This window comes from Amblyomma maculatum, chromosome 2, assembly GCF_055883805.1.
Source record: "Amblyomma maculatum isolate TAMU_Amacu chromosome 2, ASM5588380v1, whole genome shotgun sequence".
Lineage (NCBI taxonomy): Eukaryota > Metazoa > Arthropoda > Arachnida > Ixodida > Ixodidae > Amblyomma > Amblyomma maculatum.
In genome coordinates this window covers 36,223,902-36,236,404 of record NC_139345.1, presented here as the reverse complement: position 1 = coordinate 36,236,404, position 12,503 = coordinate 36,223,902, and the positions used below count along the sequence as shown (strand labels likewise).

General features: G+C 50.2%; 1 protein-coding gene across 2 annotated transcripts in view; it reads left to right on the top strand.

Moving 5' to 3' along the window:
- SNF4Agamma (SNF4/AMP-activated protein kinase gamma subunit) overlaps nt 1-12,503 on the top strand; it is a 364,359-nt gene that overhangs the window by 1,065 nt on the left and 350,791 nt on the right. The window contains exon 1 of one of the 2 annotated variants that reach the window (XM_084593806.1): nt 978-1,137. The exons of the other annotated variant lie outside the window; for it this stretch is intronic. The gene's annotated coding sequence lies outside the window, so the exon portion shown is untranslated. Of the gene's footprint in view, nt 1-977; nt 1,138-12,503 lie in introns of those variants that run through there. 2 annotated transcript variants of the gene reach the window in all.

Below are 12,503 nucleotides of genomic sequence, written 5' to 3'. Positions count from 1 at the left end.
TTGTTTCATTATAAGCCTTATAAGTATAACTATGCAAGTACTGCGGCGTACATATGCGAAACGTGCTTGTACCTTCGTGTACTGCTGAACCAAAATGCCTTTCAGAAAGCTGTTTTCGCTGGTAGACAGCTGTGCATGTACTACATTACATACGCAGGACCGAGCAACGGAATACATGCTATTATGCAGTGCCGACACTGACAGGGCGCTATCAGGAATATTGTTTTCTGCGGGTGCCGCGCAATATGATCCTCGCTTGAAACATGAAGCGCGGCTTGTTCGCTGCGTTGCACGCTTATGCAGTCCAGTGAAACTAAACTGCAACATAAGCTGGCAGAATATGCGCCCGCGCAAGCTGCACAAGTGCGTGTGCATACCTGTAAGGCTAGCATGAGAGAACGCTTCGAGGTGCGGCGTGTGCTGATCGCGCTGTCGTCGAGGGCTGAGAGATATCACTATCTTGAGCACTATAATATGACCGAGCGCGACAATTGTGCTTCTTGTAAAGAAGGATTCGGTTTGCGCTTTATATGTTGCCAGCCAGATCTATTTATAATTCACATGGCGTGCCTGCCCGCATAAATGTCAATAAGGAAGTTCACTGCTCCCTGAGCAAGTTGTCGTCTGCTGCGCTCCGCAGAATACGAAACGAAATCCGTCTGCTTACTTCTGGTGGCGCCGTCGGTGAAAGTCCTGCTTGATCTGATCCCGGATTCCAGAAACTCGAATGCTCAGTTTATCTACTGAGCTCCAGTACAGCAGCTGGTCGTGTAACCGGTCGCGTAATGCTGTCGGAAACAGGCTTCGCAGAGAAGCACGTTGGTGCGGCCGCCGTGAGGATCGAGGAGCGGTGGGGCGGCCGAGTTGTGTGAAAGGGGCGTGCTCTGATCACGTGATGATGAACCGGCTGCGCGCGCCGCCGCGCCGGTTTCGTAGCCGCATGGCCGTGTTTGTGTAGGCGAGCGAACGAAGTGAGAAGTTCGCGCTCTATCGGAGTGTTTCTCTTGACCGGTGTGCTTTTGCAGCCAGAGGATAATTCAGTGTCGTCGTCCCTGTGCACTTGGCGTTGCGTAACGGACGCAGCTTTGCAAGCACTTCCCAGCGAGCAGCCGCATCAACAGCGGGCACGAGGAACAGGCGAGTGTCTTTCTCCGCCCTCCTGGGTCGAGCGCATGGCCGTTCCTCAACGTGCATCTCTCGTGGTGATTTTGGCAACCTCGTACCTCGTGCGAGGCATCCAAGCGGCGCGTTGACGGCCGCGCGGCGTTCGTCGCATCCGTGTTGAGAAAGCGCGGCGAGCAGCGGCGGCGTCGCGGGTGTCACGGCCGCGAGCACAGGACAAGGTTAAGGCCAGCCGAGCACATGTTTTGCCAGCGGCAGAGCGGCGTGCGGCTCAGTTCGAGCACCACGTTGGGTCGGAGCGCTTCGGCCGATCGCCGCCGCCGTGCTTATTTTTGCCACGCGGTGCTTATTTCTTGCGTCAGGGGAAGCTGTGCCGTGCTTGGCATGTCAGCGTTGTCAGGAAGACTTGGCAGTGCCGCTACAGCAACCGGCGCTCTCCCCCGTGACTGCGCGCGTGTGTTGTTTTGCTGGCTTCCGGGGAGCGAAGGGGCGCATGCAACGCCACGCTGCTGAGCGCACCCATTGCTCTCGCCCTGTGTGCTGCCCGAAAATATTGATCCGGGCAGAATCTGTCAACAGCGGTGCGCGGGTCTGAGCTCGCGCTACTCATATGTGTCGCGGCGGTGAGCGTTGTTGTGATCACGTCCGTGGCTTTCTCCCTGAACAGCCACCGATCGGATCGCCTCTGGCGAGCAATGTTTGCCGGCGTTCAGATGCTGAGCTAACGGCCGTGGCATGCCTGCGCTGCCAGCAGCAGCAGGACTGTTTTCGCCACGCCGGAGGCATTGTCCATCGCCTGTTGGTCGTGGTCGCGGCGGCGTGACCGCCCCCCTTTTGCGGTTTGTTTATCTGGCTCACTGAGTTCGTGTGGGCGACTTCCTCTCCTCCACGATGTGCGTCCCGTGAGCGGCGGGCTTTCCTCGTCCAATTGTCCCTTGGCGGACAGCCAAGGTAATATCGCGTCTCTTCCGCTCGCAACGGGCCCAACCTATGGTCGATGATGCGCCCTCCTCTCCAGGTCGTCGTTGCCACCGCTTGTTCCGGCATTGCTTTGGACGTACACATTCCCTGCGCACCACAACATGTGTGTTATGTGGACGTAGTACACCAAATTGGAACGTGAATAGGGAATGTTCCCGCACTCTTCTTTCAAGCCAGCTGCATTTTTGGGTGCCGGGGTTGTGTGTTTGTAATCGCTTTGTAAAATTACCGGATCGTCCACAATGGTATAAGCAACAGCTGGCTGTAATGGCCTGGTCGGCAATGTGTTGGGAAGCTGCGGCTGTTCTTTCTCTCTCTCTCTATAGGTTGATAATATTAAATGAGCGCCATGCCCCTTTCTCACCATCGCCGAGCGCGATCGTTCCAATGTCGCGCTCATGCTTCTTGCTCCGAAACGGGGCTAAGCGAGGAGGCAATGGTGCCGAAGCCTGGAGGCGGCAGTTATTCAGGTTTGCCCGGTCCACATCGCTCCCACTTATCATTGAACCCTGGAGGAATTTCACGTTTGCTCATTCGTCGCCTGTAGTGCCAGCAGCAGTTTCCACGCCACAATAGCCTTGCTGTCATGTCCACTTGCTCGTACGCACTCCGGTGGACTCGCTTTTTGTGAGTTCCAGGCAAGAATGACGTCATAAATTACATAAGCGTGTGCGTGTTTTTTTTTCCCCCGCCATCACTGTCCAAGAGGGCTGCGTGGGGCCTACATGTCTCGAAAGTTAATTGTAATAATAATTTCTCCATGACAGATGTCATTTGCGCGTGAAGTATGATAGGGCGGGCCTTTGTGACTTCATTTTCTTGCTGATCCCAAGACACGTCCGCATTGGTGGCAGCGAGAGGGCGGGGTTCGTAACAGAGAAATTATGAAAATGTTCCCCATTTTGCATGAAGTCACTGCACTGTAAACTGACGGTCAAATGCTAGTTCACATGAAGCCATCAAGCAAATAAGTTACACCCATTAAAATTGATCTTTGGACTCAACGGAAGTCGTGCAAGCATCGAACGATTCACGGAAGAGATACGACTTCGCATTGGGCGCACGAGCCCAGCACAACTTTGTCCGAAACCAGATTAACTTAACTGTGTGTTGTGCAGAGGTGTGGTCACCGCACACCACATTTACTCTTCGTGCGCTTAACTCGACGAAGAATGTTTTTGACTCAAGAGTTTAGAGGGGGGGGGGGGGGGGGAGGCGATGCTGATCGGGGAATATGTTTTCAATGGAGGGAGGTCATAGATTCCGGGGAAGAAAAGCTCGGGCCGAAGCATGCGCGCGCTCGTTTCCTTCAACTCCCTGGTGATCCGGCACCCATATCAGCTCCTTCCGTGTAGCTGAACTTCTACATTGATCCGAAATCTCACAGGCTAGCGGTGTGATTCTGAGCCGCCTAGGAGTCTGTCACAGCGTAATTTGACGCGGAGTGCGCCGCGGCTAGGGCTATTGCCACTGCCTCCGTAGCTACTGTTTCCCCCTCACGAACTAGAAGCCCGTCCACCTGCATGTGGTGCACGGTGTTTCCTCTACAAAGAAGGCTCCTTTTGAATAGCACTCGTTCATCCTTTTACTCCTAGCCACTCGTCTAGCATGATGATACTCCGGGTGCATGTTTCTGAGACGTGGAAGGAATTTGTTCTTCCACTTTTTGGTCATATCTTGTCTCCCAGCCACGTGTCACGGGAAGCAAATCTAAATCTTCCAAGACCCTCTTGGTTGTGACCAGTCACATTACCTGGCCTGTATAATAATCTATCTATCAGCCATATTGTGCAACTCCCTTTTTTCAAACGCTCCGTAGATGCCTTCATAGGTAGTCCGAGTGCCTTAATTTATTTTGCCATTAGAACCACTTTCACCGTTCATATTGTTACAGGGAAGATTAACATACGAAAGTCTTCCGCCTAACTATAGGTTGATGGCAGCTCAGATCTGCCCACCCTCAGAGTCCTTGTTGTTGTTGTTGTTGTTGTTGTTGTTGTTGTTGTTGTTGTTGACCAAATAACTTATGGCACATACCCACAGAGGTGGATCGGCCAAGAAAAATTGTTCTTAGGCCGTCTACCCCACTTCATCGTCCTCTGACGCAGGACAAGGGCTTACAGCTATAAGTAACGCTATTTTTGTTTTTGCTCTGTCCAGTTTCTCACTATTCGAATTTTTTCCCTCCGCTTTCTAAATTTTTTTTCAGACATGCCCCAAGCAGAACGGGGCGCATGTCCATAATTTAATCAAACGGATCAATCACTCCGGTTATCATCGGCGCACAAAACCGTCATCCCCACGACAGCAGCGAAATGATGGTTGTGTGGAAGAATTCCTATGAACGGTTGCTCGCTTTGACTGATGAAATTTCGCAGGGCATTGTTAAAGACGCAGGAAGGCAGTTACAAAGTTTGGACAAGTGATAGAGCTCAGTTCGTGTAGAGTGAGGTAATAGGATGAATACGGCTCTGACTTCGACAGTTACCGTTTATATATATATATATATATATATATATATATATATATATATATATATATATATATATATATATATATATATATATATATATATATATATATATATAGCTTATTCACGTGACGTCATTGCAGCCTTCCTGGCAACCATGGAACGCATAACGCAACATGAGAGAGAGGGAGAAAAGAGAGAGAGAGAGGGGGCCTATACGGCGAATCATGACAAGGCATCGGTGAAATCCGAGCTCTGGTGGAACGGCATTCCGAACGGCGTTTTAAGTATCCGACAAATGAGACGCGCAGCAGGGAGGACGCTGGTAGACGCTTTTTAGTTTCGAACCGCCCGATGTTATGGCCTCTCCGCAATACAGGGTTGCCACAACCGCCGCCTGCTAAACCTGATAGTGAATAGGGTCTATATTGAGGCAGCTTTAGGGCATGAAGTCTAGCTCCACCAGAGGGGGGTGTCTACTGATTCGAGCACAGGTAGAAAGGGAAATAACGAGGAAGAAAAAGAAAGCGGTCTTCTTCGCACATTGTTTTATACAAAGGAGAGCAATTATTTTTCTCCATCCGGGGTTTTAGAAAACATGTTAATGGCGAAATTGCCGAAAGAAAAAAGAAGAAATGTTCTGACAACCACTCACAAGAATAAAACATGGTAGCATGATTCGTATTTATGCAGTCCATAATTATATATTCGAGCGCGGAGTTCTCAGACCCTTCTTAAATACTGGAGGGGGGTCTCAGACCTCCCGATACCCCCTGACTTTAAGCTCTGCTGCTCGGTGAACCCAAGGACGCGGGATAACGGCCGCTTTTCGATAGAACCGAAAAGCAGGGCGTCTGTGTCAGTGGACGTCAAACAGCCCTAGGTGGTCAAAATTTCCGGAGCCCTCCGCTACGCTACGGCACCCCTCATAGCTTGAGTCACTTTGAGACGTTAAACCCCATGAACGATACCAAAAATACCTGTATTATAAAGATCAGCAACTGTTGGCTCAGTATTTATCTTCTTCTCTGGATGAGTAACCATACATGTTTTGCTATTGTTTTCTTTCGGCTGAGTGTGACGAAGTGAAGGTTTTTGCCCTGCTATGGAATGAGATGTCGTGGGCCTGTGCTTTGGCCAACGAACTGTAGGTGTATGACCGTCAAATGAAACGCGAACAATAGAAAGAAACACTGAGAGAAAAACGAGGAGATATTTGTTGTAAGGCGTGGGAAACAGTCATTCGTGCGGTTGATTCCTCGAAGGTGGCAATGCCGCTATCCGGATGCTTTCATACACTCCGCCTGTAATCCCACTCCCGGAACTGACGACATTTTTGTGTTCGCGTTTATAGTTGTCACTCGACGCAGCTATGCCTTTCCGCAAGTACCTCATCGGAGCCGTACCTGGCTACACAGTCGAGTCTTGTCTTTCGCATCTATAATCCACAGCACCTTTATGAACCTGTTTATACAAAGAAACCACGAAGGTATCTTAGAACGAGAAGGGCCCCAACGTTTGTTTTTGTTCTGTCTCGTTGCGTAACCATGTTTGAACTTGTTTAGCTGTGCCACCACTAGAGAGGACAGCCTTCGACAATTAGCCGGGAGGCGGAAAGCTGCGTTGAGAAAAATCAACCTTCATCGATGTTTTTCGTACATTGACAGATTTTGAAACTAAAATTACTTTCAGGATGGTTACCATCGTGTAACTCGAAGTTTGCCTGCAGAGTTTTGCGGCGGTGAATGCCGTGTTCATCGTTTTTCCTCTGTGGTAGAGTGCTCGTGACCGCACTCAGTTCGGACCATTCAGTGTGACGCCTTGTAGTGACGTTATGCGTGGCATCACTACATGCTGACCAGTCAACGTGGGGTAACATGAATTTAGTAGATATCCCTGTATATTCCTGTATATCCCTGTATATCCCTGTATAAACGAAGACAAGTCCACTTGTCGAAACGTTGGCTCATCTGCGACCTGAGGCGTACCCTATTTACCCTTGTTCGGTTCTTCTTTTTTATACCGTGCAAACCATCTTCTTCCTATCGTTCTACCTGAATCCTCAACGAGAATAAATAGTCAAGCTGTCCATATGATATCGAGGTGTCGGCATATTTTTTTTTTTTTTTTTCATTACCATTTTCTCCGGCAACGGGGATAACGCTGCATTTGTTCTCGCTATCAATGCACTGCATATGCCCTTCTTTGTTCTAAATATACACACGTGACTGATACCGCCCTGCCCCATTTTGCACGGCGTCAGTACTGCGACCGCGCAGTCAAGCGCAGGGCACATTATCTTCTAGAATACGGGGGGAAAACTAGCACATTGTGAAACATATTACGATCGGTCATTAGCAGCGCGATGGAATTACCCGACTGTCGTCGAAAATTCGTTAGAGAATCAGTTTCGCTCCACAAAGCTCGTGCGGTGGTCCCGCAGCCGTAGCTCGCCTCTCATTCTTTTCCAACTCCCGGCGTTGTGCGAGGGAGTCGCTGCGAACTTGTCACCCTGCTTGTCCTATATAGTGACGCAATGGTCCGCGGCTCGCACGCGTTGGCAAGAGCTTAACCGGGGCGGCACATGCGCACGTTGTTTTGACTATGTCGAGACGACGGCTCTGGCGATTGGCCAAGAACAGCGCGGGCGGCAGAAAGGGCGAAAAACGCTGCGCCTCCAAGTTTGACGCGGTTTATAAAAGGTCTGCCGTTGTCTCTTCAAATGTTTTTTAGAAGCGGGTTTCCGGCGTATACGCGTCGGCCAGTCAAAGAAGCGTGCTACGTAACGTTCGCAGGGACGTGTGCTGCTCTTGGCATCACTAACGTTTGCTTTCGCGAACGCATAATTCGGGCTGCATGTGATAACGGTCTCAGCTTCGTAAGGTACTGAGTTTCTGATCACCGGATTCACTTTCAAATTTTGCGACTTCCTTTCGGCTACCGCGATGATAAACGTGCCGAGGTGAGCAGCTGGAGAACCTCGGGTATGCGCAAAGTCGCTGGGAGCTGTCACTTTTCTTCTCGGCTGTACTACTGAGCGGCGGGGGATGTATCAATTGGTAATTCATGCTGTCTTTGTGAAATGTTGCTGGACTACCTTATCGGATTACTGGACTGTGCGCTGCTACTCGTGCTGTATTCCTTTCTTTTATAATACCTGTATACCTGTGTACTCACGCTCCTTGCTTCTGCAGAGCTCTGGAGTAGACCGCCAAGCAGCTTGTTTAGCGAGGCGGACTGCACTTTTGACGAGGATGCACCTGCACGAGGAAGCCTGCCTCATGTTAGAGTTTGCATCATGTGGTTTCGTATAGGAAACGTGCTGTCGCTGTCAGCTACCTGGAAAACATGGACGGGTAACTTGCAGACTCAGTTTTCCTTCGCTTCTGTTTGCATTGGGCGAATTCGGTTTTTTTTTTTTGTCTGCTTTTTTTTTTTTTTTCGGGGGGGGGGGGGGGGGTTCTCTTTTGAGGAACACGCGCTGTAGATTCGCTCTGAGATACCTGGAGTTTTTTCATCTGGCATACTTTGGAGCCAAAAACAAGGCTCTGGCACTGCGTCCCAAGAGGCCTGCTGGAAAGACTAGATCTGTTTATATATCGGTGTAATGCAAGCGGTAGCGAAATAACGATTTTTTTTTCCGTGTATGTGTGTGTGAGAGAGAGAGAGAGAGAGAGAGAGAGAGAGAGAGAGCAACCACACTGCCAAGGAGGAATGAAAACAGTGCGACCTTGTTGCCTGGATGTCAGTGTACGCGCGTGTACGTTGTCAACTTTACTCGTGAGCTACAGTGAACGCAATATCATGAACACAGCGGGAGCGGGCGCATGATCACATGCCTCCAGGGCTGGTCGCACGACGACAGAACTCCTTAGTACAGCTTCCGCCGGAAAGATAAATTGCTTGTGGGCAAATGAAAGGCACAGTACAGTAACTGTCTCACTTATCGGCGGATACAACTGCGTCTTCAGGTAACGGATGAAGAAGGGAGTGAAACGACAGAGAGAAAAGTGACGTAACGGAGATGGGGCTGCGCAGTATTTTCGACCAACTGGGGATCCTGACGTGCGTTGGCATTGCTCAGTGGGGATCCTGACGTGCGTTGGCATTGCTCAGTGCGTGGGCATATTTTGCGTTTCGCAGCTGGCGCCCGTGTGCTGTGCGTTAGAGATCCTCAGGTGGTTGAATTTACTCCGCAGTGCTCGTGAACATTGCCGGCAGGTAGGGGACGAGTGAGCGCAGGGCTCCTGAGGGACAACGAAAGCTCAGGCCTCTAGAAGAGAGCAAAGATGAAAAGTGTTTGCCGCAAATTTAGCCGCAGCTGGAAAGCACGCGGTGCCTTTGAGCCGTCGGTGCAGGTGGTGAGAGAAGCTGCTGGTGCGCTTCCTTGCGGCGGATTCCTCGCGCCGCTAAATAATCCCAAACCTCAACATCAGCAGCTGGTGCGTGCGTGCGTGCGTGCGTGCGTGCGTGCGTGCGTGCGTGCGTGCGTGCTCGCGCGCGCGCGCGCGCGTGTGTGTGTGTGTGTGTGTGTGTGTGTGTGTGTGTGTGTGTGTGTGTGTGTGTGTGTGTGTGTGTGTGTGTGCGTGTGCGTGTGCGTGTGTGTGTGTGTGTGTGTGTGTGTGTGTGTGTGTGTGTGTGTGTGTGTGTGTGTGTGTGTGTGTGTGTCGGAGGGGGTATGTGGAGTTGAAGTGTGGGATGGGGTGGGGCATGTTTTCTCTTTTTTTCGACTCGGTGGCCGTGGAGCGCTTCGTTTCCCGGATACGCGCAGCGTTGCGCGTCCTCCGGGGTGAGGAGTCAGGCGGCAGCCGCGGTGGCGTGGTCGGGGGAAGCCGCTGCTGCAGCTGTCGGTCGTCCTTGGCCTCCGAGCTCTCGCGCTGCTACTACGTGTACGCGTGACGACTCCCTTTGCACCACCGTCGCCCTATTTATGCACGCGGCGTCGTCGTCCGCCAGCTCCTCCCGTGGTCTCATGGTGTGGTGCATGTTCCTGTTCGACACGAGTTGGCCATTCTCTTCTGTGTAGGGGGAACATGAGTGAGCGGAAGCGTCAAGCAGCAGCGCTGTTGTGAATGCAAATTCGAATGCACCCCAGAGATCGAGATAGGAGCTGCGATTTGTTACACACTTCATGTTGGACTTCTGGAAAAATTAGAGCGTCTCTTAGATGCCCCCTAAGAGGAGAATGGCGAAAGCCTACCCTTCCTATCCTATAATTTGCCTTCCATCATTAGCCTCTTGTCGGCATTCGTTGCAGTGCTACATATAATTATAATTGGTTTATAGGAAAGGAAAGGCGCAGTATCTATCACACTTTCTCCGGCAAGTGTGTTTGGACGGTTCATCATCGCTCCTGTCGTGTGGCGTTCCTTGGCGCACGTTCAAGTGTGGCATTGCCGATGGCAGGAACGCATCCCGCCTCGGCCAATCAGAACGCCGCAAAAGCGGGACACACTTTGTCCACGACAGCATGAGCCATTAAAGGCTCTCGCCTTAAAAAGGGTGGGGAGGGGACAAGTGTATGCCGCGATAGCATTACTGGTTCCCTACATAGTCACACACTTCTTTGTCCACGTTACTAAGAAATACCCCCCCCCCCCCCCCCCCCACCTCGCTTATTAGCAAAGTCAACGTTCCCAACGTGGCCTAATCGGTAGCGTCCCTGGCCAGGGCCACTTTCAAGGCCTCGGTACTCCTGCCCTGGCGTCACTGCACGCGACCGCGTGGAAACGACCTTAGCTGCTCCACTGTCACTGCGTCTCAGCAGGGGCGTGACATCGCTTTGTCCAGGCAAAAACGGACTGGTGGTTGAGCGGTGCTGAGTGTAGCGCCAGGGATCGTCACCCAGCACCTCCACCACAATGTTACGCCCTTAGCGTCGCGACCGAGACGTTCTAGCCGGTTCAGTACGCCAAGTACACGCGGCCAGCGGGAAGCAACACAGGTGTCACTAGACAAAGGTCGAACTGGCGCGCACACTCCTTCTTCCTCTTCCTATATATATATATATATATATATATATATATATATATATATATATATATATATATATATATATATATAATATGAGCCCGCGCTGCGGGTGGTCGAGGTGCCAATGGCCGCCGTGTCTCCTCACGTATCTGCCGTCCATCTAATTACGGAGATACACGCGTGATGAAAAGCTCCGGTTTGTGATGGGACCGCGGCTTGTCTTGGCTACTCCGACCAAGCACACTGGTACAAAGGATCAGTCGCCTTGAGCTGCTCAGCACTCGTTGCGAGTCGCGACGCGTTGAGTGAAAGAGCTTTTGAAATGTTTCAGTCCACGCCGCGTGTGATAATAGGGCTGCATATGCTTTTATGGCTGTTTTCCAGTGAATATAATAATAATAATTTATTTCACTCATCGGGAAAAAAATCCCGATAATTCGGATTCACTAGTTCTCAGCTTCCCGAGCACAAAATGCAAGGAACCAAAATGTTTTGGCGCGGCAACATAAAAAAGATAAAAGAAATAAAACATTTTGGTGTAGCAACTTAAAAGAAACACAATGAATATGCAGAAATAACTTGCTGACCAGGTAAGAATAACTGATTCTAGAAATAAAAAGTTCTTAGACTGCATGAAAACACCGTTGGTAAAGAACGTATACAGCGAAGAACGAATGTGCAAAGCACGACGTACGTCAAACAGAAGAGGCGAAGAAAATGACAACTTATATAATCCGAACATAACTCTTAATCCAATGCGCGGACAGCGTACATAAGGAGGAGGAAAAAAAAAAAAACGTGATATTCGTTCATGTAATCGGATTCTCTTCTCGGAAAAGCACTTTCAGTTCTTTTGGCGAGGCTGTTTCTGGAGTAAATCCATTATGACACAAGTTTAACATGTGCGGTAGTGTAGTGCTTTCTATTTGTAGGCCATATGCGGTCCGACACGTTTTCATTAGCCACGGCTGCGTGCTTCTACTCTCATACGGTACGATTATTTTACAAATGGATGCCAATAGTAATAGAGAAAATCTGTTGTTATTTATTTTTTATTGAAATTGAATTGGTAGCGTGAGCACATGTAGTAGGAGTATAGCTGGTTAATTTTCATTACACTGTACTTCAAGAAGAGAGGATGGGAATGGTGAATTCTGGGGACGTTCTCAATACGTCTTAGCGTTTTTTCTGCAATATCATTTTTTTCTTTTTTTGCAAAATACGTTTGGCTTTATTCATGCAAAACAAAATGGCAATAGTTTATATAGCAGTAGTAGAAGACTTTATTAAAGCGCAACACTTGGGCGCCTAATACAACGATGGCTTGCTGGACGAGCAGGCGCTGTTCTGCCTCACCCTCAGCACCAAGCCAGTCCACCCAGGTAAAGATAGTATGCGAAGGCGTGGGAAAGAAACCCGATTGCAATGCAACCAGGCTTGAAAATAGGTAGTGGGAAAGGTTGGAATAAGGGGAAGGGCAGATGGGGCATGATGGATCACGACGGAATTTGTACAGATATAGCCGTGCAGGGGTTATGAGCGTATTCAGCTGTATGTGCCGAAGGACATGAGCCTCGAACGGAGAGATTAGGATGAGGTTCGGGGTAGAGCTTGCGGTCTAAGCTAGCAGCATTGTAATATTCGCTGATGGTGGCGCGAAGAGACAGCCTCGACCCGCCCTCAAATGATCTTGGTCAGGAGATGAACGGTGTCCGGTTACGAGTTTCACGGGCGAGCTGATTCGCCAGCTCATTGCCGTCAATCCCCCGAGTGTCCAGGGATCCATTGGAGGAAGACGGGGCAGGGCTGCAGAGCAACAAGTGCGGCCTCGAGCTCCGTGGACAGATGAGGTGTGAGAGTTTTAGATTGAATGGCACGGATAGCCGCCTGGGAGTCAGTGTATATAATATACTGAGGCACAGGGGGGAGAGAATGGAAACTTTGAATAGCATGAATA